The sequence below is a fragment of the Nasonia vitripennis genome (genome assembly GCF_009193385.2).
Source record: "Nasonia vitripennis strain AsymCx chromosome 2 unlocalized genomic scaffold, Nvit_psr_1.1 chr2_random0005, whole genome shotgun sequence".
NCBI lineage: Eukaryota > Metazoa > Arthropoda > Insecta > Hymenoptera > Pteromalidae > Nasonia > Nasonia vitripennis.
Window position 1 is genome coordinate 535,916 of NW_022279612.1, and position 27,260 is coordinate 563,175.

General features: G+C 38.4%; 1 protein-coding gene across 4 annotated transcripts in view; it reads left to right on the forward strand.

Annotated features, from left to right (window-relative positions):
- The window catches only part of LOC100301564 (TGIF-like), a 160,532-nt gene that overhangs the window by 64,980 nt on the left and 68,292 nt on the right, over nucleotides 1-27,260 (forward strand).

The following is a 27,260-nucleotide window of genomic DNA, read 5'->3' on the forward strand; positions in this document are numbered from 1 at the left end:
TTTTTTTTAAAATTAATATTTCTGAAACTAAACATCATAACCTCACAAGAAAAAGTATGTTGATGGTTTATGTGCCAAACTATATCCCATTAAAATTTCAAGTGATTTGACTACTTATTTTTCCAATAATAAATCGAAAACTGATAAAATGAGTTTTTTTTTGTGCCTCGATTACGGACGAAAAAGACCTTCTTGCACTTGGAAATTTGGGAAAAAGATATTTTATGTGTTTTGGCTAAATTCATTGCGCAGTTTGTAGCATTTGTTTTAAAATTTTTTGTTTACATATATCTCTAATACAATGTAGTCAAATGCTTCCAAATTTAATTTGGTGATTAAGCATAAAAAAAGCTGTCTGTTGCTAAAATTTTAAACGATTTTGTCAAGCGGTTCTCAAGTAAAGAGCTAAAATGTGAGAACTGATTTTTCTCAAAACTTTTGCTTCCTCTTATAAGGGTATCGTCGTGTCGTTAAAGTCCCTATCTATGAATTTATGTCATACTGATATATTCTATGGCAAAACTTGACGGCAGCGTTTGTATTCTATAATAAAAAAACAGTGGTCTGTGAACTTTTAAACAATGAAACGTTCAAAACTTACATATTAAATTATCTATCAAAAACCGCCTCTTACATTAGCAGGCAGATTATAGTGTATATTGAAACAATATTTTATTTTTTAGACCTATAAATTTAGTTGGAGGAAGCTACGTGCCAATGAAAAAAATACACACACACACACACACATATATATATATATATATATATATATATATATATATATATATATATATATATATATATATATATGAGTATGACATAAATTCATAGACAGGGACTTTAACGACATGCAACGACACCCCTATAAGAGGAAGCAAAACTTTTAAGAAAAATCGATTTTTACATTTAAGCTCTTTACTTGAGAACCTCTTGACGAAATCGTTTAAAATTTTAGCAGCAGATAGATTTTTTTATAATAAATAACGAAATAAAATTTTGAAGCATTTAACTACATTATTTTAGAGATATGAGCAATCAAAAAATTAAAACCTTGATATTTTAAGAATCATAGGGGTTTGAAAGCTATGCAATGAACTTAGCTTAAACACATAAAACATCTACTTTTTCCCGAAATCTTAAGTGCAATAAGGCCTTTATATGTCCGTAATCAAGGCACCTTATTTTTTTCAGTTTTCAATTTATTATTGAAAAAATGAGTTGTTAAATCACTTGAAATTTTAATAAGATATAGTTTGGCACATAAACCATTGACATGATTTTTCTTGTTAGGTTGTTATGATGTTTAGTTTCAGAGATATGAATTTAAAAAAAATCACCTTTTTCATTTTATCTGCCGAACAAAGTGGTCGATCCCGAAGACCAAACGAGAAAAAGTAGATAATTTTATTCTCTTTCAAATGTATTTCAGCTGAATTGTTTGTAACAATGGGATGATTGAAAAAAACGCAATATAGTGTTTTTCAAAAATCAAAAAATGACCATAAAAAAAGTAGAGTAAATAGAAAATAACTGTTTTTCCGAATTCAGACTCCAAAAACAGATATGCATGTCGAATTTTATTGATATTGACGGAATAGTTCCAGAAATATTACTGTATACATACACACATCCACACACACACGCACACACATCCATACGGAAATTTTCTAAAAACACTTGATTTGAACTTCTAACACACCAAAAAGTATTTTCTAGAAGTTTTGACTTAAAAGTTTACTATTGCAAAGCTTCCTCTAGAAGGTAGCGAAATCCCCCTGCGCTCGTCTCTACCGTGGCGTGGCCATAATCAACTATCAACTTCAACTATCAACTATTATATTAAAGTGCCTAATGTACCTGCGTGCCGTGAAGCCATTTACATATTTTCTCAATAACTTAACATCTAGGAGTTACCCTGTCACCTGGACATCACCTATGAGGCGGATATAATTTTGGACCTTAAAATTGTAGGGCCTTGAAAATTTTGGGCCTTAAAAATTTTGGGCTTTAAAATTTTTTGGCCTCAAAAATTTTGAGTTATTCAAATTTTGCTGTGTGCCATGAAGTCATTCACATCTTTTCTCAACAACTGACATTTTTTATTTTTTTATTAATATTTACAATTCATAGCGCACTATTTACATGTTGCCCATGTATATCTAAAATTATATTAAAGTATACTCAAGGTATCTGTGTGCCGTGAATCAATTCTCATCTTTTCTCAATGACTGGTATTTGTATTAGTTTATTATTAATTTAATACTAGCAATGATCACCTTGCTCGCTAACGCTCACTCGGTTGAATTTTGATGGAGATTTATTTCAACGTGTACATTGTAAATAAGTACATTAAAAATAAATTTTTTCCGGCAGCAGTATATTATATAATATAGCGCTGGAAATTATTAAAAGATAATATAATACTCGGCAGCAGCATATTAGCATATAAAGCGCTGGTATCCATAACGATATTTTATAAAAACCGGCAGCATCTATTAAATGCAGCGCTGGAATCCATGAGAAAATAATATAATAATCGGCAGCAGTATAGTAATAAATGCAGCGCTGGAATCTATAACGATATATTATAAAAATCGGCAGCAGCATATTATTTAATGCGGCGCTGGAATGCACAACAAAATAATATAATAATCAACAGCAGAATATTAATAAGTATGGCGCTGTCATATATAACAATATAATGCGAATACTCCCAGTAAAATAAAAATAAAAATATGACTCTCGAAAACATTCCTTACTAGCACGTCCACGCCGTGAGAGTAGGACAACGAAAGAACGTTGGCTAACGCTATAAGGTAAAACTACGAAAGCGTTTGAATCACTCTGCAGGTAATGTCTTATAATATTTTTCTGATATTTATATATGCAGTCTACGCATGCTTCACATTGTATATAAATAGCCAGGACATTGCTTTTATTCTTCAGTATGTTCTCGCCCTTTGAAATGAAAAGATCGATAAATCTGAAAAATTTTCTCAGCCCTTTTTTAAATTTATTCTTCCATTTCCATTCGAAGAATGATATACATGATCGTTGTACTATAGCGGACTGAGCATTAACAAGTCAGTTTAGACTATACTTATTTCGATATTGCCCTGATGCTTGTATATGCAGTCTACGCATGCGCAGGATTATATATAAATAGCCAGGACAGTGCTTTTATGCCTCAGTCTGCTCTCGCCCTTTGAAGCGAAGGGGTCGGTAAAACATGAACATTTTTCAACAATATAATTCCTCTATTTTTTGCATTTATTTTTCCATTCGAAGGATGATACGCGTGATTTTTGTACTATAGCTAACTGAGCAATAATATAGTTTCTTGTTTAAAAGATGGATTTTACAGTTTAGAGTGCCTCAACTGACTAAATAGAAAAGCTGTGCAGTTTATGCTTTTTACTGGTAAATATTCGAGTAAAAAATGTAGATGTATACTGTTTCACATTTAAACTTTTTGTGCTACAAACTTGTTGTTACTTTGTCGACTTTTTGGGTTTTAGTGGAGGGGCGCGGTTCGCTTCGGCGATCTATGAGACGAATCCGAAATTGTTACTATCAAGTCGATATTATTACATAAGTAAACGCACTGTAAAAGAGGTTTAAATAAGATGCGTATTACAAAGAGGTCACTCTAATACTAATACTAATAAAATAAAGAAATATAGACAGTGTGACCTTAAAACACCGTAGAACCGGTGAACCGGAGAAAAAGTGTTCATGCTTAATATAATGTAGGATTATTATATATAAAATATAATATAATATATTTTCATGATGTATGATATTTTTCGTATACATCTAATTTGAATTATCATTATTTTTACTTTTAGCCTCGAAACTTGAATTTTATGAAAGTAAAATTGTTAAATTTTTGTTTAACGTTACCCTGGATAATGCTACATATAATTGACCATGACTAAAAACTGGCTTTGCTAAAGAGACATTAACTTTGTTATATGTTTCGCCTTGTGATTTGTTAATTGTCATGACATATCCTAATCGTACTGGAAACTGTCGTTTTGTATTGTCAAAAGAAATTTCTTCTTTTGAAGAAGTCAAATCAATTCGTGGTATTAAAACAACTCTTCCATATTGTTTACCGGTAATTATTTCTACCTGTATACAGAATTGCATAATTTTCCTTACAATCAATTGAGTTCCATTACAAAGCCCATCATTTGAATTAAAATTTCTTAGCAAAATAATTACAGCACCTACATTTAAACGTAACTTATGAGGCGGTAGGCCATTTGGCGTAAGTGCATTTAATAATTCTATTGGTAACATCTTTTTATTATCATCTTCGCATGAATCTACACTTAGATACTCTCTTACATCGCCTTGCATCCTACTTAAAATGTTATGATTCATTTTTAGTACATCATTGTTTTTCGGCGCTAAAATTACTCTTTCGCAAAGTTTATTGGCATTATTATTATCAAAGCAATCTCCATAAATTTCCATAATTATATCACTGGTTGATAATAATTCTGTTAAAAGTAAAGTTATATCATTGTACATTTCAAATTTTTTGGAATATTTTCCATCTCCAATTTTTAATAGCCATTGTTTAAACTCTTTGTCACAATTACTAAGTCTCATTTTATCAAGGGGCGCGAGAGCGCCGCGCTGGCAAGAAAAAGTACGAAGACGATTTGTCGACGGCGCAACCCTGTATACTTTGAAATTGGGTTTTCTTAACTTTAAAAAAAATCTCGAGAACATTTAAAGCAGTACTATTGCGCGTATGCGCAATCTGTTGGTATCTACTTGAATATATTAAAAAGATTACATTTACATGGTTAAAAAGATTCATCCAAAAATATTAAGTTATTAACTTAATATTGCAAGTTGAAAATTTGCTCGGTATATTTCTTTTCGTTCAGAGTTCCATCCTCTCCCGATTTTTTTCGTCTCCTCCAGTCACGTGACGTATTATATTAGGTTTTATACACCAGTGGTTAAAGTGGTTCATCTACTTTACCGACATTCGTCTGCTACTGGGCGACACACGCGATTATATGCATACAATAATGCTATACGATTATATGCGCGATGCGTTCAATGTCTAAATCATATAGTAGCATATTGTCTATCGAATAGATCAAGATTTCATGAAGTGCAATAGCAAGGAGGATGTGCTTTGTAAAAGACGTGGAATCTCCCAAAAAACTTTTTTCAAAAGTGAAAACCTTAGCAAGAAAAAGACTAATAAACATAGTGAAATCTCTAAATATTAAAATGTCAAGTAAATGTTTTTTGCTATACGCATTAAGATATAAAATTAAAGTTAAAATTACTTTTCCCAAAAAATGATATCTTAATGCGTATAGCAAAAAAGATTTACTTGACATTTTAATATTTAGAGATTTCATTACGTTTATTAGTCTTTTTCTTGCCAAGGTTTTCACTTTTGAAAAAAGTTTTTTTGGGAGATATTATAAAGTCATTATTTGGAATTTAGTCCATAAATAACTATTTTTCACACAATTTTCAATAATTTTTGTTCGATTCCCATGTTTGAAAACAGGTAGTATTTGTCAGAAGTCACCTGATACAATTATCACTTTGCCACCAAATTTAATGTCATTATTACATAAGTCTTCAAATAATTTGCCCACTACCAGAAAAGCATGTTTTGATGGCATTGTTTTTTCAACCCGAATTATGACTTCTACATTTTACAAATTTTTTCTATGTATTGAATTGGGAATAATGTTGCACGTTAAATCTTCATTTATATTTGATGGTAACTTAAAAATTACACGTGAAGTTCTTTCATTTATTAATAAATTTGCTGCTATACTAGTCCATGCTACAGGTAAAACACTTATTTTTTCTTTATTCAAATGAGTGATAGTTGTATTTAGTAAGTAGCTGTTTTCACTACCTACAGGTCCATCAATAAAGAAACACTTCACTTGATTAGCTTTATTAATTACACTATTTATTACTGCATCGAAAATTTCACGTTTATTCGTTAAAGAGCTTATATTGTATAATGAACCATTCTCAATTTCATTTGTTTCATGAAATTCTTCATAATTGGTTTCCTCAACATACTCACTAAATTTAGATAAATTGAAATCAGTCAATGTATACTCGTGACTTGTTAAAAAAGAATTATTATGTTTTGGTGAGATATTTTCACGTATTTCTTTAGTTATCAACAGACTGTAAAAATTTGCTTCATACTTTTCAAATAATTCTTCCAAGCATTTGTCCCACTCTTTATCAGTGGTTATCAATTTTCTAGCTACAACTACTTCATAAAATGTTGCGTATGTAACATGTTCCAATATTTTTAATTCTTAATGAGATTAAGCCCCTTTTACATATAATAACAATGATCTTGAAACTGCGTGTTAAATACATAATAATTTCTTCACTATTAAACTTAACGTTTTTGTTTTTTTTGTGTATGTAAAGAATAAACTTACAAGGAAAGGTACCCAACCCGAACTCACCGATTTTGATGATTTTCATATATGTTGTAGAACATAAAAAAATAAGAGACACGTATTTTTTTTTATCGGCTAATTTTCACTTTTAAGGGGTAAAAACCTCCCCTAAAGTTAACCCCCAAAAAGCGTTTTTTTTTAAATATCTCGGCTTAAAATTAATATTTTTCAATGAAACAAATTGGAGGTTATTTCTTACAAAAAGAGCAAGTATTTCATGGTGATTTGAAGAGTAAGAGTAGCATCCCCTATTTTTTAGGGGTTGAAAACATATATTTTTTGGCATAATTTTATAATAAAAATGTTTAAACCGACTAAAAAAAATTGGAAAAAATGTTTAAACATCCTTAATAACAAAATTTAGTTGACGTCTTTCGGTGTTTTCATAAATATTACCCCTAAGGGGGTAAACCACCCCTAACACAAAATAACTGTAAATATGTAATTCAATACATAATATTTCGTAGAAAGTTTGTATATAGAGGTTTTCGAGGTCGCTGATTACAAATGTGTTATCAGATTTTGAAAATTCAAAATGGCGGATCCAATATGGCGGACGGAAATATCGAAAAAAAATTTTATATAATAAAAAAGTTTTAAACGACTAAAAAATTTGGAATAAATTTGTAAACATCTATAATAAACAAATTAAGTTTTTCGGTTTTTTCATAGATACTTCCCCTTAGGGGGGTAAACCACCCCTAACACAAAATAACTATAAGTATACTTCAATCCATAATATTTTGTAGAAGGTTTGTATATAAGAGTTTTCGAGATCGCTCTTTGCAAATCTGATATCAGATTTTGAAAATTCAAAATGGCGGAACCAATGTGGTGGACGAAAATGTCGAAAAAAATTTTTAACTTTCATAAAAACTTGTTATAAATGTGTTATCTTTGTAGCCTGTACATGTGAACTAAAGAGCCTTAAACCCTAAACCCCTAAAGAACAAATAGGCTAAATGGTTGTGCTTTTTAACCAAACCACCTCAAATTCCTAAATTTGTAAACAAGAAAATTCTGTGTGTGAAGCAGTTTTATAATTTCCGTAGAAATTGTTATCAGAATGTTATTGAAATTCCTTTATTGTAAATTCAACTTATAATGTATTTTTGTTTATAATATTAGAGTATAATAATAATCTACAATCTTTTATCTTTTGCCATAGTGCATTTTTTGTATTGAGCATAAAATATATTATTTTACGATGTTTTTACAATAATGGTAGTCCTCATAAAAGTGTTTAAAGCACAATGCTTTTTTGCACCAACCACATCGTACAATTGCAATGTTTGTGCACCCTTCTATTTCACAATGTGTTGCACAAGACTTTCCAAAACTGAAATCTATAGGATTATCAAATTTATCTGGTTTTTCATTGACGTAACCGCTTTTATACCAGGAATATTTAAACAAATCTATATATCTCGGTGAAGACAGTTGGTTGTGAACCAATGATTGAAGTTTAATTATATTATTTCTCACATGTAAATTCATATCATGATCCATTAACATTACATTATCAGAAAATGTTCGGACAAAGTTTTTCCAAATACGGAATCCATAGACATCAAGTGGTTGTATTTTTCCTGTGGTTCCAGTTGGAATTTTTTTATGTTAATAATTTTATTTTGTGGCATTGTTTCTTCTATAACTTTGTCACAATGACCACTCCAAGAATCAAGTAATAGTATTGAGTGATGGCCTACATAGGGATAAAATATTTTTTCCAACCAGATTTTGAAGTGATCTGCAATTAAACGACTTACTAATTAACTGATCAACGATATTACAATGTAAAAATTGTTATTAGTTCCCTTACTTGTTGTTAATTTTCCAGATTTGGATGCTTCCACGTACACGTTTTCTGGTCTAAATATGTTTTGTTCTACAATAGGGCCAAACTTGCCACTTGGTTCCTTTAAAACAAGAAATAGCGGTGACAACAGTTGTCCAGTAGCTGATATTAGTGGCTGTATAGTATAACTATGCGTTGTTGCTGAAATTGACTGTACCAGACATTGCACTTGCTTTTCTCCTTCTACTGCTAATGTTCTTCCAGAATGCATTTCTAGCTGAAATCCGCTCTGATCTGTATTATACAAATTTTCGAGTCCAATCCTTGGTATACACGATTTAACGTCATCGATAAATGCTTCAGCTTTAGCCGTAAGTTCTGCACTACTTTCTAGTGTTTTTCTTGTTATGAACTTATTTATTTTCCTAGAAACTATTCGGTGTGCTTGCTTAAATTTGAGTAACCAATGTTTAGAAGCTTTGAATCTAATATCATCAAAACCAATTTCTTTTTTAGCTTGTAAGGCCCATCGAATTATATCTTCATCATGGATAATTGAACCACTGTCGAGAGCTGCTTGAAAATTATCCAGGGTATACTGACAAATTTGTGCTACTTTTTCTCTATACGTGCCACCTTTATTAATTGAATGAGCCCAACGACGTAGCTGACTAATAGATGATACTTTTTTGAATCTGTTTTGCACTGTTTTGAGACTTAAATTTTGCTTCGTTTTGCTACTTCTCCAAAATTCTACAGCTCTTTTTTTGTATTCAAAATCTAGTTCTTCATTATCTGCTGTACATTGATTTGTTGGTGCTATATCCGGATCAGGAAAATGATGTTGCACTTCATCTTCAATTATTTCCACATTATGGTCTTTATACTCTTCTTGAAAATCCAAAGAGTCATCAGTAATCATTTCTACATCGTTGAAATCATGTGTTGCATCTATTAAAATTTCTTTTATTTTTTCGGCCAACTCTGTTTCGTGATAATTCGTGACACTATCTGGTATGTTTAACGCTTGAAAGTATGCTAATAATAAGTTTAGAACGTTTAACGGATTAATTTTCATTTTTCAATCTAAAATGAAAACAAGCGGTAAAATTTATACAAGCTGTGTTTTTGCATGTAAGGCATGACTGCTACATTTCTACCAGAATAAAACGAGTGAATGTAAATTGAATCAAATCATTAATTTATGCATTGGAGAAGAATTCTCGTTCCACTTTGTGATGTTCGGAAAACTCTATTTTTGGTTTTATTCAACTTTTATTCACTTTGAAATAGAATAATGTAAATCTATATAAAATCACTAAAGAAAATTTTCTACAACTGTATGATACCACTGACAAACAAAAAGACGTACTATTCGTACTTTCCGGCATCGAACTAGAATACCCACAAAACTCACTCACTGCCTAAAAAATAACACAGGCAGCTGAGGTAAACACTCGATGAAAACAATCTAAAAAAAGAACATACTGATTCGCACATATTGTCAACAACTTTTATGAGTGAAAGACATTTATCTGTGGAATCATCATTGAATGTACGATAACATTCATTAAACTAATGAATGCATATAAAATTCCCTTTCAATAACAACGTGTTCTTTAATTGCAAATGAAGTTCGAGTATTAATATTCTTTTATGTATATACGGTTTAAACATTTTTATTATAAAATTATGCCAAAAAATATATGTTTTCAACCCCTAAAAAATAGGGGATGCTACCCTTACTCTTCAAATCACCATGAAATACTTGCTCTTTTTGTAAGAAATAACCTCCAATTTGTTTCATTGAAAAATATTAATTTTAAGCCGAGATATTTAAAAAAAAACGCTTTTTGGGGGTTAACTTTAGGGGAGGTTTTTACCCCTTAAAAGTGAAAATTAGCCGATAAAAGAAATACGTGTCTCTTATTTTTTTATGTTCTACAACATATATGAAAATCATCAAAATCGGTGAGTTCGGGTTGGGTACCTTTCCTTGTTAGAGAAAGTGCACAGACGTTTACTCAAAGATAGGTTTATTTAGAATGATTTATTATTTACAATCAATAATATGAAGTTGCATGAAAAACAATAGAACTTAAAAAAACACGTTAAATGAAATGTCCCATATAGCACCCAATCTTTCGGCAATGTTTCCTTAAGGTTGCATTTTTAGATTTGTCAGATTCGAAAATATTGTGCGAAGGTTAAATAACCTTCAAGAAATTTCCCTGCAATATTGCTATAAGGCATCATGTCCGTTTTTGGATTGCATTTCCAAAAGACAATAAGCATATTGTGGCAATATTGCTCGAAGATTATTTGCAATATTGTAAAACATAGGTGAAAAACATTAAATTAAAATAATTAAATAAGCTTTTTCAAGGGCTCCCATGCCAATTTTGGAAAGTATCATCCGGATGATAGTCCCCGAATAGGGCATGGGAGCCCCTGAAAGAGCTTATTTGATTTTTTTAACTATAGTGTTTTTCGTCTATATTTTACAATATTAACATAATATTACTAATAATATTCGAGCAATATTGCCACAATATGCTTATTGACTTTTGGAAATGCAATCCAAAAACGGACATAATGACTTACAGCAATATTGCGGGGAAATTTCTTGAAGGTTATTTAACCTTCGCACAATATTTTCGAATCTGACGAATCTACAAATGCAACCTTGAGGTAATATTGCCAAAAGATTGGATGTTATATGGAATACTACATTTCCTCCCTCCCTGATAAAGATTTCTCAAATTATCATGGTGGAGAGTAAATAGTTCGTGATTTGCGTATCCGAGATGATCGTCGAATCGGCGGTGTGTTTGGAATGAAAATTGACTGTTCTTGAGTTGAACGTTTAGTACGTTGATCTTGAGTTTGAAACGGAAATTCTTCTTGAAAAGTTGCAGAAGTAGATAGAGTTTGGAATGAATCATTTACAGTAGGTGGAAGAGATGCGTGAGATGTTGAGGATTGAGCTTCCATTGTAGTCGTAGTCATTTCAACACTTGAAGTTGGTAAAGATTTTAAAATTAAAGATTCTTGAGTTGACGTAACTTGTATAGTCGGCGATTCTTTAAACGATACAGTCTGAGAAGTCAAAGAAGCCTTATATGATGGTGTAATTACTTCATTATTTACTTCGTGTTGTGCACTCATAGATCTTGAAGTTACATTATTTTTGTCAAATTGAGTACGACGTCGTGTGCTTGTGGTGGAAAACGTTGTCAAATTAGCACTAATTTTATCTTCAAAAAATGTTACTCTTTCTGGTTTCTTTCCTGTTTCTTCCCCTTTTTCTGATTTCTTTATAAAAGCACGAATTTAATCCACGTGTCGTTTATACTTTTTTTCCATGTAACTGATTCATAATGCAGATCTCCTAGACGAGAATTAATTTGTCCTGGAATCTATTTATCTAATTTTGGATTACCGGAAAGAAAATAAACATTTTCAAGTGGTTTAAATTCTCGGTATCTATTGATAAAATCAGCTTAATATTTCTCAGCAATCTTCTTGTTGATAAGCTCGGGTTGAACAAGATCTAATCGTGTGCAAATGTTTTGTTTTAAAAATAATAAAGCAGGTGGCTCTCCAGTAGTTGAATTAGGAGCTTTTCTATATTGTCTTAAGAACTCATTCAAGTTCCGTTACAATGAACCTTATGTTGTATCCATTTTAAGTAAGGCTCTTTTTGTTGTACCTACGCATTTTTCTGCTTGATCATTTGTCGAAGGGTGATAAGGAGCAGTAAGTTTGTGATATTTCACTCCACTTATCTTAAGTAATGTTTCAAACTCATCTGAAACAAATTGACGGCCATTATTTGAAACAACAATGCTAGGAAAATCATGAGTAGCAAATAACTGATCGAGGATATCGATTGTATCAGTGCTAGTACTGGAACTGGTGACCTTGACTTCAAGCCATTTACTATAAGCATCAGTGATAACTAGAAGCATCTTACCAACTACTGGTCCAGCGTAGTCTATATGGATACGTTTTCATGGGCCTTTGGGATATTTCCAATGATGTGTGTTGAATTTAGGAGGAGCATGAGCATGTTTGGCAAACTCAGCACAAGATTTAGCAATAAGTTCAATATCTGTATCAGTTCCTGGCCAGTAAACAAAAGATCGTGCCAAACCTTTCATTTTGACAATGCCCAAATGTGCTGAATAAATGTCGTTTAAAATTGCTTGACGAAGAGATGATGGAATCACAACTCGTTGTCAAAAATGAAGCAATTTGAATATAGACCATAAAAAAACTCAGGCACTTTGTATCCATGACGAGATAGATCTTGACCAGCTTTGAGTAGCTGAATAATTTTACCTAGGTTAGAATCTTTACGCGTTTTCTTCGCAATCTGCTCTGCTCGTACAGAAAACTGATTGATCTGGTTGATAATAAAAGTGTCAAAAAAATCAAGTTCTGTAATTTCTTCAATAGCGTCAACCGTTGAAGGAAGTGGAGCACGTTAACAATAATCTGCATTTGCATTAGCTTTAGTTGGTTTAAACTTAATGTCGTAGTTAAAATGAACTAAGTAATCAGCATAATTAGATAGTTATTCGGCTGATACAAAGAATAGGAAGTGATTTTTCAGGATGAAAAATCTGTGTCAATTGTTGTCTTGTGATATGTATACATTGTAAAATGACGAGCGTATAAATAATTGAAAATTTTTGTCAAGCCCATACAATAGCTAAAGCTTCTTTGTCAATTTGAGGATAGCGTTATTCAGTAGCAGTTAATGTACGGCTTGCATAAGCAATTGGCCTTTCGATTCCGTTGCTAAGTTTATGTGATAAAACAGCTCCGAGTCCTACTTTGCTTGCATCAGTGGCGAGTATGAGAGGTAAGGATGGGTCGTATGGCATTTAGACTTAAGGAAAAATGAGAATATTTTTGAGCTCTTCGTTTGCTTTATCAGCAGTTGTCGACCATTGAAAAAATGATGTAAGAAACATGTCTCAAAGTGGTCGAGCTTTTGTAGCTAAATCAGGAATGAATGAATTGTAGTACGTAGCTTTACCAATAAACAATTCTAGTTCTTGAGGTGTAGAAGTTTCAGCCCATACAATGATGTCGAAAAACGTTTTTTGGACCCCGCAAGATTTTTTTTTATGGAATCGAAGGTGGATCAATAAATAAATACTGTGAGGTTAAATAATGATTGTAGATATATTGTTAAGGTAAGTGGCATGAGCCACGAGTTGGCAGTACATCCGTTCAGCTCGGAGTCTTCCAGGCAAGGGAGAGAGAGTATGGTACAGTATTGCATAGTCTGACTCCATTTGGTTATTGAAAATTCATTGAAATTTTTAATAGTGACCTTTCGTAACCTTTTAATTTTTTTAGTTATTATTATAATCGTATTACTTTTTAATTTTCTTCAGAGTTATAAATATATATACCTTATCAAACGAGCGACGTTAGGAGTGAGGTGACCCTGCTAGTAAGTAATTAAAATAGTTACTTGGAGTAGAGAGAGAGAGAGAGAGAGAGAGAGAGAGAGAGAGAGAGAGAGAGAGAGAGAGAGAGAGAGAGAGAGAGAGAGAGAGTATATCGAATTTGATAGAGACTTGTGGATCAAAACAATTAATGTGAAAATAATAACACGCTCTTTAAATTTGAGATGAAAAGGTATACTATGTATACCGTCAAACTATTGATGTTTATTGAAAAGAAAAGATTGTGATTACCAATGTATTGACTATGGAAAATTGAAGAGTATTAGAAGAGTGTTAGAGCACCGACGCGTTAACAAACGATATTGTTTAATCGTCGACACTGTGAGGCGAGTCCTCACTGCGCTTCGGCAATACGAAAACTGAACAACACAAATCAGCGAAAGCGGCAGAAGACCGCTCGCGAAACAGGCGGAGAGAGACAGAGTAGGAGCGAGCGAGCGCGCGTTGACATGGCAACCTCATTGGTGCCGTGCGGGCTAGCGAAAGTTGTCGAATGTGAAATTAAGCTGACAAGCTTCTCGAACCTTCTCGCTCTCTCTCCGCATATCAAACTAATTTTCGAACATACCGCCCCTCTTGCTGCCTCGCAGCAATAAAGAGACCGGCAATAACAATAAATTAAATTTAAAGATAGGAAAGCCTACTTCGAAAGAAGCTAATCCCTACCATGACTCTACCGATCGAACTGTTCTCACTAAATTTCTTTGGAATCAATTCCTTAACGAACAGTCGATCAACAAGTTTATAATGCTTTAAGTTTAACAACATTGCAATAAAATTAGATACAAGGTTAAATTCGCCTATATAGTTGCATAATCTAATGCAAAATTTCTAGCAAAGCTAATACTAATGAACAAAATAAAAACTTGACGCTAATGAATCTACATTTAAACATTCAACTAGGATGCTATCTATTCACGAGCTAAGTGAGTTTACAGTGTAGGTGTTGTGTTTAAAATCTCTGCGGTTGATGACATCTGGGCAAATCTTCATTCTTGACTAGACTCTGGTTGAAGGCTGGAGACTGCCCTCTGCGCACTCTCGTCTGAGGGCAGAAAGATGACTTTCACGACTGGTCGCTGGAACTCGGAATTGGCAGTACGGATGGTTACAACTCGAACAAGACCATCTTTCCCTGCATGTACCGCTGTAATTCGACCCAGTGGCCACTTGGATGGAGGGCAAAGCTCGTCCTTCAGAAGCACCAAGTCGCCTACGACCAACTGGCGTCCAGGAGTCAGCCACTTGTTTCTCTGCTGTAAATGATGCAATACCTCCAATCGCCATCGCTCCCAGAAATGGTTTCTCATAACCGAGAGTAGCTTCCACCTGCAAGTGCGAGATTTTAGATTCACGTCGTCAAAGGGCTCGGGTAATACATTGAGAGGAGTGTTCACAAGAAAGTGACCAGGCATAAGGGCCACAGAATCGGTGGGCTCAGAGCTCAATGGGCAGAGCGGCCGAGAGTTTAAGCAAGCTTCGATCTGAGCAGCAATTATAGATATCTCCTCGAATGTTAACGGCGTGTCTCCAATGACACGTTTGAAGTGATGCTTAAAACTTCTCACTGACGACTCCCATAGTCCTCCGAAATGAGGAGCTCTAGGAGGTATAAAAGACCATACTATACCGTCCTTCGCCAAAGCAGCTGCCACCTCCTGCGATACTGATGAAGCCCGTTGGAATAACGTCAATTTCTGTGGCTGCGCCCTTGAAGTCGGTGCCGTTGTCGCTGAAAACCATCCTACAAAGTCCACGCCGAGCGGTGAATCTGCGAAACGCAGCTAGAAACGCAGCAATGGACAAATCAGACACCACTTCAATGTGAATGGCCCGAACAACCATACACACAAAGATCGCTATATATCCCTTTGTACACTTGGCACCTCTGCCCTTGGAGAACAATATTGGAAACGGTCCCGCATAGTCCAGACCGGTGTATGCGAAAACTCGTTGAGGAGTAACTCGATATGATGGAAGCGGTGCCATTTGCTGCTGTACACTCTGAGCAGCGTAGCGAATACATCTATGGCAGCGCCGATAAACTCCCTGTACAACTCTTAACCCACGTGAAATCCAATACGTCCTGTTGAGGGAAATGAGCATCAGCTGAACGCCTCCATGAAGAGTCTGACGATGTACTTCCTTAATCAACCTCCTGACTATGATACTGGACGCTGGCAGAATAATCGAGTGCTTCTCATCGTACTGCAGAAACGACTGCCGTAATCGGCCTCCAACTCGGAGCAAACCCTGTGGACATATAAATGGTACAAGTCGCAGCAAGTGACTGCGAGATGACAACCGTAGTTTACTTCTGAGACACCGCAATTCCTCCTCGTAGTGCTGACTTTGCAAATAACGAATCAGACCGACTCGAGCAGCCTCCATCTCCTCAACAGCAACCTGTACATTTACTACAACTAGCGAAACATCCACGGGCAATCTATCAATTACCTTCCTCCAATCATTCATGATCCATTCAGGTCCCTCCCACCACAGGGAAGACTGATGAAGCCGTTCCGACGAAAACCCTCGAGTTGCGCAATCGGCTGGATTGTCTTTGGACTTAACATGACGCCATTGCACCCCAGGCAGAGTAGTGATCACCTCACTCACTCTGTTTGCACATGAAAGTCTGCCATCTCGATGGGTGGCCCTTCAACCAAACTAAAACTACCTTGGAGTCTGTCCAGCAGTGCACTGATACAGGCTTCAATAAAAGTCCATCTAAAAGGTGCTTCAACAATCTAACTAACAACACCGAGCCACACAACTCCAATCGAGGCAAACTCTCCGTCTTAATAGGAGCTACTTTCGTCTTGGACATAAACAACGCCGATTTGTGCCCTGGTATTACCATTTACGCTGCAGCGACGAAAGCCTTCTGCGATGCGTCAGAAAATCCATGCAACTCCCATGATGTTTGCGAGGAAGAGCCAAACCAACGAGGAATGCGCAACTGAGCCAGTTCAGGAAGGTCAGACCTCAACGTTTGCCACTGCTCTAGAAGTTCTCCTGTGAGAGGTGAGTCCCAGTCGATACCATTAATCCACAAGTCCTGGAGCATGAGTTTGGCCCTGACTAATACAGGTGATAGCCAACCAAGTGGCTAGAATCGATCTCTTTGACACAATTTTCGGAGCAACTGGAACCTTAACCTCGAAACGAAACGAGTCGCCTGAAGGCGTCCATTTCAGGCCCAATGCAGAAGTAGCCTCATCTCATTCGACAGCGAACTCTTTCTGCTTTTCTACTCAGATATCTTCGAGAATAGCCGAACAGTTCGACGCCCATTTACCCAACTCCATACCTGCTGATGACAGAAGCTTGATCAGCTGATTCCGAATCTCAATGGCCTCAGACTCATTCTCAGCGCCTACAAACGCATCATCTACGTACATGTTGTGTCTAAGCACCTGCGCAGCTAAGGGAAACTCTACACTTCCCTCACTCGCTAGCTGAAGAAGAGTTCGAATTGAGAGGTATGGAGCGGAGCGCGTACCATACGTAACCGTCAACAACCTATAGTCTTCGATAGGCTTCGAAGCGTCAGAACGCCAGACTATTCTTTGCCAATCAGCGTCATCTGGGTGAATGAGGATCTGCCTAAACTCCTTGACGATATCAGCCGTAAATACAATCTTCGAAAATCTCCACATCGAAATTATAATCGTGACATCCGACTGTAATTTGCGACCTGTTAAAAGAACGTCGTTCAGCGATATTTTTCCAAATGAACCATTAAAAACCACACGAAATTTGCCTCCCGGCCCCACCTCAGCCGAGTACACTGGGTGATGCGTAAAATAGAACGTGTTATCCCTTCGATGCGAACTATTTACAAGCTCCATATGACCTAAATTTAGATACTCCTCCATAAACTTCCTATAGGCACTATCTACTCTAGAATCCTGCGCTCGACGCTTCTCTGAGCGGAGCAAACATGCCACAGCAATTTGCGTCGTGTGTGCAAAAGAAACCTCTGACAACTTCTCAGAAAATGGCAAGCGAACGACAAATCTGCCCTTGGAATCCCGATAAACAGTATCTGCGAAATAATCTTCGCAATACTGATCCTCCTCGGACAAAACTTTAGAGGTGGAAATCTCCTCCATTTCCCAAAACCTCTCTAATAACGTCGAAATTGATGGCTCTACTTCCACATGACAGGCCTGAGCGCTCTGAGCTCTATCAGACTCAGGAGCAGAAGACGCTCTACCCGTCAAAATCCACCCAAATACGGTCTCCTGAGCAACAGGAGTATCAGTTGCACCAACTCTGAGCCCTGGCCGAATGATAGCAGCGTACACCTCTGCGCTGAGCACGCAGTCTATCCGCTTTGAGCAAGCAAAATCTGGATCAGCAGGCTGCAAGCCCCTGATGTGATCCCAATTGGACACTACGACCTCCTCTCGCGGCAAAAATCCCGTTACCTCTCTCAACACCAACGTCGAAAACTCCAAACAAAATTCTGTGTTCAATCTGGACTTAAGTTGGAGAAAAACTTCACCCCTTGATACCGCAGAAGGATCTGCACCGACACCAACCACAGACACAGAAACAGGCTTAATCTTTGCGGACAAACATTGCACAACTCTTTGCGTGACAAAAGAGACCTCTGCACACGGATCAATCAAGCATCTAACGTATATCGAATTACCATCTACGGATTGAAGTAACCCAGTATACCCACCACTGTTGTACTTGCTGAGACCTCCAGCATACTTGATTTGCCAGGCGCGCTAGAAGAACCCTTCTGACCTGTCGACTGTGTAGATTCCGCAGCGTCTCCTCCCTGACGTCGATCTGTGTGAAGCTTCGTGTGATGTTTGCCATTACAATTGAAACAACGGCTCTGCGAGGGACAATCAGCCAAAAAATTACCTGATCTCAAACAATTAAGGTACAATCTCTGCCTTTTGCAATATTCAAAGCGAGCAGAACTGGACATACCATTGAATTTTGGACAGGCTTGAAACTGATGAGGACCCCTACATAAACTACATTTTTCAGCGGAACCGCGATTACTCTTGCTCGACGAGGTGCTAGCAGCGTTAGCTGAAACTGACTCACGACGAGACGAACGATTAAAAGTATTTCCTTTCTGACTAGCTTGTTTGCCGGTAGGCGACTCTGCACCAACATCTGCATCCTGATCAAGCGAAGACGCACGAGTCTCGAGAAAATTTGTGAGAGCTGAAAATGTCGAAAAATCTACCACCGACTCTTGCGAAATACGCCACCCTTCTCGCGTCTCATTATCCAACTTGCGCTCGACCATATGGATAAGCCAACTGTCCCAATGTTCGCACGGGCAACCTACATCCTTGAAGGTTTTAAGCGCGGCTTCCGCCTTATCCAGTAACTAGATCAACTCTCCCGATGATTTCCGCTTAACCGGTTTCATATCGATCAACAATTCCATGCATGTATGCATGCGTCTCTTAGGGTTATCGTAACTGCGCATCAACTTTTGCCAAGCCGACTCAAAACTAGCACCTGTCAACGGGAGAGGACCCTGCAGGACCCTCAACCGAATCTACTAAATACTGCATCTTGACTGCATTCGGCATATTGGCCTTGTTCCTCACCAACGACGAAAATTGCTCCTTAAAGGCTCCCATTCGTCGGCTTTCCCGGAAAATAGGGATGTGGCACTTTGACATACTCGCAAATTCCGACGAGCCCTGAAAGGGCGATGCGGGTCCGACCTGACTATTCTGCGAGCCTGCGATTACCGGTGTATTCGCGGCGACTTCTAACTCCTCGATAGTCTGCAACAAATCCGCTTTAGCCTTAACAAAACCCGTCTCAACCTCAAGATACTCATCTTTTTCAAAATACGACTCGCCTTTGAAAGCCGCCTTGTTCGCCTGCAAACTCAGGTCTCTCTGAGAATACTCAGACCAATATGCATCCAACAAACTCAATCGCGTGCGCATACGCGGCAGCGTGCGAGCAGTCGCCGCTAATTTTGCAGTATTGCGCTTAAAGTTGAGTATAAACCCGCTCGTACGTTTTTGCTTGGCCAATTCACCAGCCGGATCTGCCATTATTGCAAAATTAAAAAAAAAACTAACGTGAGCGAGAGAGAGAGAGAGAGAGAGAGAGAGAGAGAGAGATACCAGAGCAAACACCGTACTGTCGCTGCCTCAACGTGGCTTGACGACGCCAAGTGAGCGAAACGGAGACAGAGCTTGAGCGAAAGAGCGAGAGAGAGAAAAAAACCAAACCTCTGCATTGCCTACGCCGTCGACTCCCGTGCTGATTTCCTGAACTGCGCGCGTCGTCCGAAGATGGCGGGAGCTAACCGTCGCTGAAGCCGGTATGCGGGAAAAACGTTCTCCATGATGGCCATCTTTTCTGTTTTCCACTTGATGTGCCCCAAACGGCGATCTCGTGGCTTCTTTGCAAGTCCAATGCTAAACCGGTGACCTCTAGCCTCTAAACCTCTAGCCTCTAATCTTCTAAAACAATCTAAAACAATCTAAACCTCTAAACAAAAAAAAACTTCTAACCGTCTAAACATCTAAAAACTACACGACAACAACAAGCAGTTAGCCCAAACGGCAAACTGAGAGAGCGAACTCCAGGAAGTATCTGGACGCTCTGACCGTTGCGACTTTGAATAGTCGAACGGCTGCCGAAATAACTCTAACACTGCTTGCACAACGCAAGGACACTTCTTTCCACACACGATTTCACGATTCTTCACCACAATGCTGCACGCTATGCTACCAAAATTTATAGTCTCTCGAATTTGATAGAGACTTGTGGATCAAAACAATTAATGTGAAAATAATAACACGCTCTTTAAATTTGAGATGAAAAGGTATACTATGTATACCGTCAAACTATTGATGTTTATTGAAAAGAAAAGAGTGTAATTACAAATGTATTGACTATGGAAAATTGAAGAGTATTAGAAGAGTGTTAGAGCACCGACGCGTTAACAAATGATATTGTTTAACCGTCGACACTGTCAGCGAAAGCGGCAGAAGCCGCTCGCGAAACAGGCGGAGAGAGTCAGAGTAGGAACGAGCGAGCGCGCGTTGCCGTGGCAACCTCATTGGTGCCGTGCGGGCTAGCGAAAACTGTCGAATTTGAAATTAAGCTGACAAGCTTCTCGAACCTTCTCGCTCTCTCTCCGCATATCAAACTAATTTTCAAACAGAGAGAGAGAGAGAGAGAGAGAGAGAGAGAGAGAGAGAGAGAGAGAGAGAGAGAGAGAGAGAGAGAACAAACGACGCACACTGCACTGTATAGCACCGTATCATCACCACTGCCTTGCCAGTGCCACAAACATTAGCCGGAGCCGGTAGGCAGCTTCGGCAGTAGCCGAGAACAAGGGAAAAGCTAGTCGCTGGGAAATCTAAGCTGTAACTGTAGCAGGTCGCGGCGCATCGATAAGCTTCGACGTGTGTGTGTAATTCTGATTGAGTGTGAGTGCCGTGATATAAGAAACTTATTGTAAAAAAAGTATGCATTCGAAGAGAGTGGAATGTTGACTCGCTAAGGTGTGATTCTGGTCAAAACGTATTTGTCAAATAAGCCGTAAAATGTACTTGAAAAATCAAATTATGTAACAGCGCATGCGCGTCATACAATGCAAGTCTTTGCGCTGCGGGCGGATACGCAATCTTGCTCTATCATCTCTGGGCCCTGAAGCCAAAAACACGACTTTATTACCGGATATAGTACGAGCAACAGCCTACGGGATAAACCAAATTTTAAGTCAGTTTTTTATTTTTCGTGTCGTTTTTGGAGAACGAGACATCATCAGGACGAGGAGTTGTTGAAGCCGCAAATATTCAAGGTAGCAAGCATAAAAAATGATTAACAAAAGCTATAGCGGTCTTGCCGAGTTGTAGCCGATGTGTTCATGAGATAAAATTGTGTATTTTTTGGGAAATTAATTATTAACAAAAGTATGTTGCATAAGTGATATATCGCGAGAATATCCTTTCCGTCGGATAACTGCCGGAACGTCGTCACTAGAAATCCTTGTCTGTTAAATAAATAAATCGAGAGTATTTATTGAATTCTTTGCGAGTGTTTATTTTTTTCCCGGCTTAATCTACGGCTCAAAGAGACTCAATTAGCTGGAAGTGCAAGTGTAGAGAAGATGGCGTGCTGGCACCCTTATATTGGATAAATTTGGGCGCGATCATAGAAGGAAAGGATATATAACGTGTAATTTGTGCAAATAAATGCGCGCGACTTGAGATCATTATTTGTGCAGGACATTCTACAAAATTCTATCAACATTTTGTGTTTAAGTATATTATTATTTCAGCTAATATTCCTGATCTATCTAAATGAAATTGTGGTAATACATCGAGGCCGGAGAATCTCGCAATACGCTGAGATAAAGTGTGGTATTTAGTACACCAAGCATTTATATACGGTGAGAACCAGTGGCATTGCACGGAGAAGCACATTGCACCTAACGGCACCTCTTTGCCATCATCAGGAGTCAGCCGGGCGAAAATAAATCCCCCTACTGCGAGTGACGTGAGACATCTTCGCTGCCGACCGAAAAATCAAGGTATTTTTGTTTAAATATTTTGAAGCCAGTAAATTCACCGACGGTTAAATTTTAAATTTGACTTTCATGGCAGTTGGGTCGAGCGCAGTCAAAGTGGAATAACACAGCGACGATAGGACGCTCGTGGCGGACGAGTGGCGCAGTCGTAAACAATGCATGTTTACATCTCGCGCGAATAGGCTTCGGGCTATGTACAACGGCTCGTAATTTTGTATTGTGAGTGCAAGCGAAATAGACTCCAAAATTTTAGTTTCTCGGCGGTGTTCGCTTTTGATGAGCCGTGTGGCCACTCACACACTAGGTTTCGGTTTGGCAGGCAGTTCTAGAGTATACAGCGCAGCACCCAGTAGCAGACCACAGAGCTGCATTAGATCATACCCACAACAGAGTAGAGCAGATCGTGGAAGGGGAACCGCGCGGATTCCGGCGCTACACGAAGACACGCGAGCTCGCGTACGAGCAAGCCGTCATCTGAACTGTAATCGCGTAAAGCAGCAAGATTCAAGGTTCCCTCGTGTTCTTTGCAGGCTGGCGCGCAGAGTTTTTACGTGAAGAGAAGAGGATTTGCAATCCATAGAGACCGGAAAGCTTTCACACACATACACACACACACACACACACAACCAACAGTGTCGTGCACGTGGCGTTAGGTAGGGCTTTCGCGATTTCCTTTAATTTTAGGGCATATTCACTCTGTACAGGAGTAGCAGTGTCAACGGCCATACAACGCGCGGTTCTCATTTTTTTTATGTTTGGCAAATAATTTTTAAATAATTAACGTAGCAAACTGTCGCGTTGTATATTTTAGTTTCTAGTTAACTTTTCGACCAGTTTTGACCGAAGCTTTTCGCTTTATAATTGTTTGACGATTATAATGAGCGGTTTTAAAGGAGCCGGCGACACATACAAATAAAAGAAGCTGAAACGAAAGTGAGTTTCGCAGATAGAAACTGCAAGATATGCACGCACACGACACTTGAAATTTAAATTGCAAGAGCATGCGCATAAATTAAAAGCGAGGAAAAAACAAAACAAGATTTTCAAGGGGAAAGAAGAACCAATCGGAGACTGGATGTTAGATATTGGAGAAAAACGGTGTACACCGCACTGGTTATTTAGAAGTAGAATGCGAGGGGTAACTATTAAATCCGGTGATAAAATACCCTCGTACTTGTCTTTACCTGAGCTATCATGAGCAACCATAATAGTTACTTATTTCGGTGGTGTTTGTAGAAAGACAAGCAGTAAAACTAGAGTAAGAGAGAGAAGTGACAGCCAGATTACTGCCAAATATCAGCTGGAGAAAGAGAGAGTCAGCAGCCAACGCACGTCGCTCTTCACGGCGCATATTATCGTCAGCCTCACCACTTACACCACATTTTCAATGATACATGCACAAGCCGTGTGTCGGATTCATACCGAATAAACCCATCCTTCTTACGGCTAGGTAAAAAAACAAAGAGTCGTAAAAAGACACGCCCTCTTTGCCTTTATCAACCCTTGCTAAAGGTGCCTAGCTCCATCCTCTATGCCCCTGAACCCCGCGGTACTACCGTCAAGCAATGCTTCGCGGAGGGGGCGAAAGGCTTTTGTCCGCTTCTAAATAATGTGGTAGTCATCACTATAGTCATCCTTCATTTTCTGCTTCGCACATATGGACCTACGTACTCAGCCTCTTCGTCTTCTTCTGTCTTCTTCGTCTTTTCTGACTTTCTTGAGAATGTTTGCTGTATAGTTGCTGACTGCGCACCATCCATCCTCTGAGGTCAGCATGGCCGTCATAATCGACTCAGGAGTTACTGTGATCTGAAAATAACTCTCAAGTTCTTCTCGCTTCTGATATCGTGAGCACTCGCAAAAGACGTGCTCAATTTCCTCTGTTGCATCCGAACATATTGGGCAGTTTAGACAGTCGTCTAGTTTGAACTGATGCAGGTACGCCCGAAAACATCCATGCCCGGTCAAAAACTGCGTGAGGTAGTAGTTAACTTCCGCATGTCTTCTTCCAATCCAGTCTTATATCATTGGTATAAGGCGATAAGTCCATCGCCCCTCGCCACTAGCGTTCCATCTTGTTTGCCATTCAGCCATCATCTTCTTTCTTGCGGCATCCCAGATCTCCTTCTGGCTTTTGTCAGTCGATCGTCTCCTAGCTTCGAATACGTCCTTTCTTTCCAACGGTCAATGGGTGGCATGCCTGCTATAATACAGGCAGCATCGTCCGTACGGTAAGCGGACGCCACTCTTAGTGTACTTCACCTATAGACGATAGTCAACTTTCATGCACATGATTCTACCCGCATTGCATCTGCCCATGTTGGGACTCCGTATAGTATAATCGATGTGATTACACGGGCTAAGAGTAACCTTCGCTTCTGAGTTGGCCCTCCTGCATTTGGCATCAATCGTCATAGAGCAGCACCAACTTTTGCTGCTTTATTACTGACTATTTCCAGATGCTGTTTAAAACTTAGTCTTGCATCGATGGTGACGCCCAAGTATTTGATGGTTAGTTGAGAAACAATCTCATGTCCCCCCTCCGTCAGTGTGATTTCCTCCATCTTCTTCCTACTGGAAATGAGAATAACTTCCGTTTTGTGACTAGCTAGTTCTAGTCCCGTCTCTGATAGAAATCCGTGTATTATACGGGTTGACTCTTTAGCTATGTCTGTCAACTCTTCTTTATGTTTCGCTACTACTACTACTGCTATGTCGTCAGCGAATCCCACGACTGTTGCTCCTTTAGGTAATTGTAGCTTTAGTACCGTCGTACATGATGTTCCAAGTCGGTGGGCCAAGTACTGACTCTTATGGGACGCCTCCTGTAACTTTATAGGTCTTAGTACCGTCTTCAGGGTCATTTAATAAAATTCTGTTTTTTAAGTAGTCGGACATCATCCTTCTTATATATAAGGGCATATCCTGCTTCTGGAGTGCCTCGTGTATTTCACTCCATCTGGCCGAATTGAATGCATTTTTGACATCCAATTTTACTATGGCGCAATACTTCTTCTTTTCCTCCCTTCCATCTTTTGCCCTCTATCGCTGTTTGTGCAGTGTCAATTACTAGACTAACTGCGTCCAGGGTTGAATGCTTCTTTCTGGAGCCATATTGATGTTCCGCTAATCCACCTTTTCCTTTTATAAAATGATCCATTCTAACGCAGATAATGCGTTCCAGGAACTCGCTGGAGTATCCAGCATGCAGAGCGGTCTGTATGATGAGGACTCCTGGGGTGGTTTCATTCCTTTTGGCAGAAGCACTAGTCACTATTTCTTCCAGTTTGTAAGAAATGTTCCCTTTTCTAGACATGTATTGGACATGTCTACGAAGACCTCTGGATGAGCGCGAATGGCATGCTTCATTGCAATATTTGGAATGATATCCGGCCCTGGGGCCTTGTTTTTTCCTACCCTTCTGCAGGCGGCTAACAATTCCTCAATCGTAATCTGTGGAATAGCCTCTTCATTTACGCCTCTTTCGATAACACTTGGCTGTTCCAGTTGTCCAATCTCCTTAGTATACTAGTGGTCGTCCACTGTATGCGACTCTTCGAGGCATAGCAGCGTCACATGCTCGGGTGATGTTTACCGTCACCTACTCCGCCATGTTGTTCGTCATTCCAGACAGTTGCATTTCTTCTAGTAATATCAGGAGCATCTCCTTATCATAATCCTTCGTTTTCTAACTAACTCTATTGGTCGTTGTACTCGCGCTGGGTCCCTGTTTTTATATTCTTCCATTATTATGGCCTGGTGATCACTATGTGTGTAGTGCTCACTTACTGTCCATGAATCAACTAAGCCAATAATGCTGCTACTAACAAATGTCAGGTCGACAATAGACCCAGCGTTTTTTTTTTTTTTTTCTAAATGTGTAGGTGCATCCTTGGTTAACTAGGATCAAATCCATAAAAGCGAATGCTTCCAGGAGTACTCGACCTCTGTGGTTAGTCTTAATGCTGCCCCACTCTAAAGCTCACGCATTGGAGTCGCCTGCAATCAGTATCGGTTTCCTCCCTACTTCGTCTTGTATGAACCGATCTAGCGGTTGTTCGAACTGCTTGATTGGAGCGTTAGGTGAAGCGTAGCAGTAGACACCTGCTACCTCAGCCTGTACAAATCCTTCTTCACGAATCTTAATTTTTTCACAGAAAGCAACGTTTCCACATGCCCAGATTGCTGCTTTACTTGTAGTATCCATTCCTACGATGGTTCGTCTAGATCCTTATATTGTTTGCACACAATAGCTACGTCTACCTCTTTCTCGCGGACATACTGATTGAGTAGGTCCTGTGCTGTCTCACGGTGGTTTAGATTTATCTGCACTATCTACATTTCCGTTGATTCTTCAGTACTTGTAATGCAGCTCGGTAGGCTGGGAATGTATAGCTACATGGTCACTTTTTGATTCTCCATCCTTTTCCCGGCAGACAATGCAACTTAGCGCGCTCGTGCAACTTTTCGCTGCATATCGTTCCGTCCCGCACTTAAAACAGCATTTACTTCTGTTGTACGTCTCTGTACAATTTTTTGCTATATGGCCAAAACCCAGGCATTTATAGCATCTAGGTGGTCGTGTCTCTAGACTAATTTCCCTGATTCTCCAATTAACCCAACCTATTTTGAGCTCTCCCCGTGCGATCGCCTTTTGTGCAATCTGAACAGGCAGCTGTACGGCGGCAGTCTGCGTATCTCCATTAGTTTTCCGAAGAGTCTTTACGGACGTCTTCTCTACTACTTCCTTCTCTTCTGAAAATTCTCTACTCAGGGCTTCTAGAATATCCTGCTTAGAGGTAAGCATATACAGGTCTTTTATTTCAAAGACCACTTCATGCTGAAGCCTCTTGATTGTGGCTTCTTTTACCAGCACCGCATTAACTGCTTCTTGAAGTTCCTGCGTTTTTACTTTTTTGGTGCGTCGTAGCTCTAAAAGAAAATCTTCT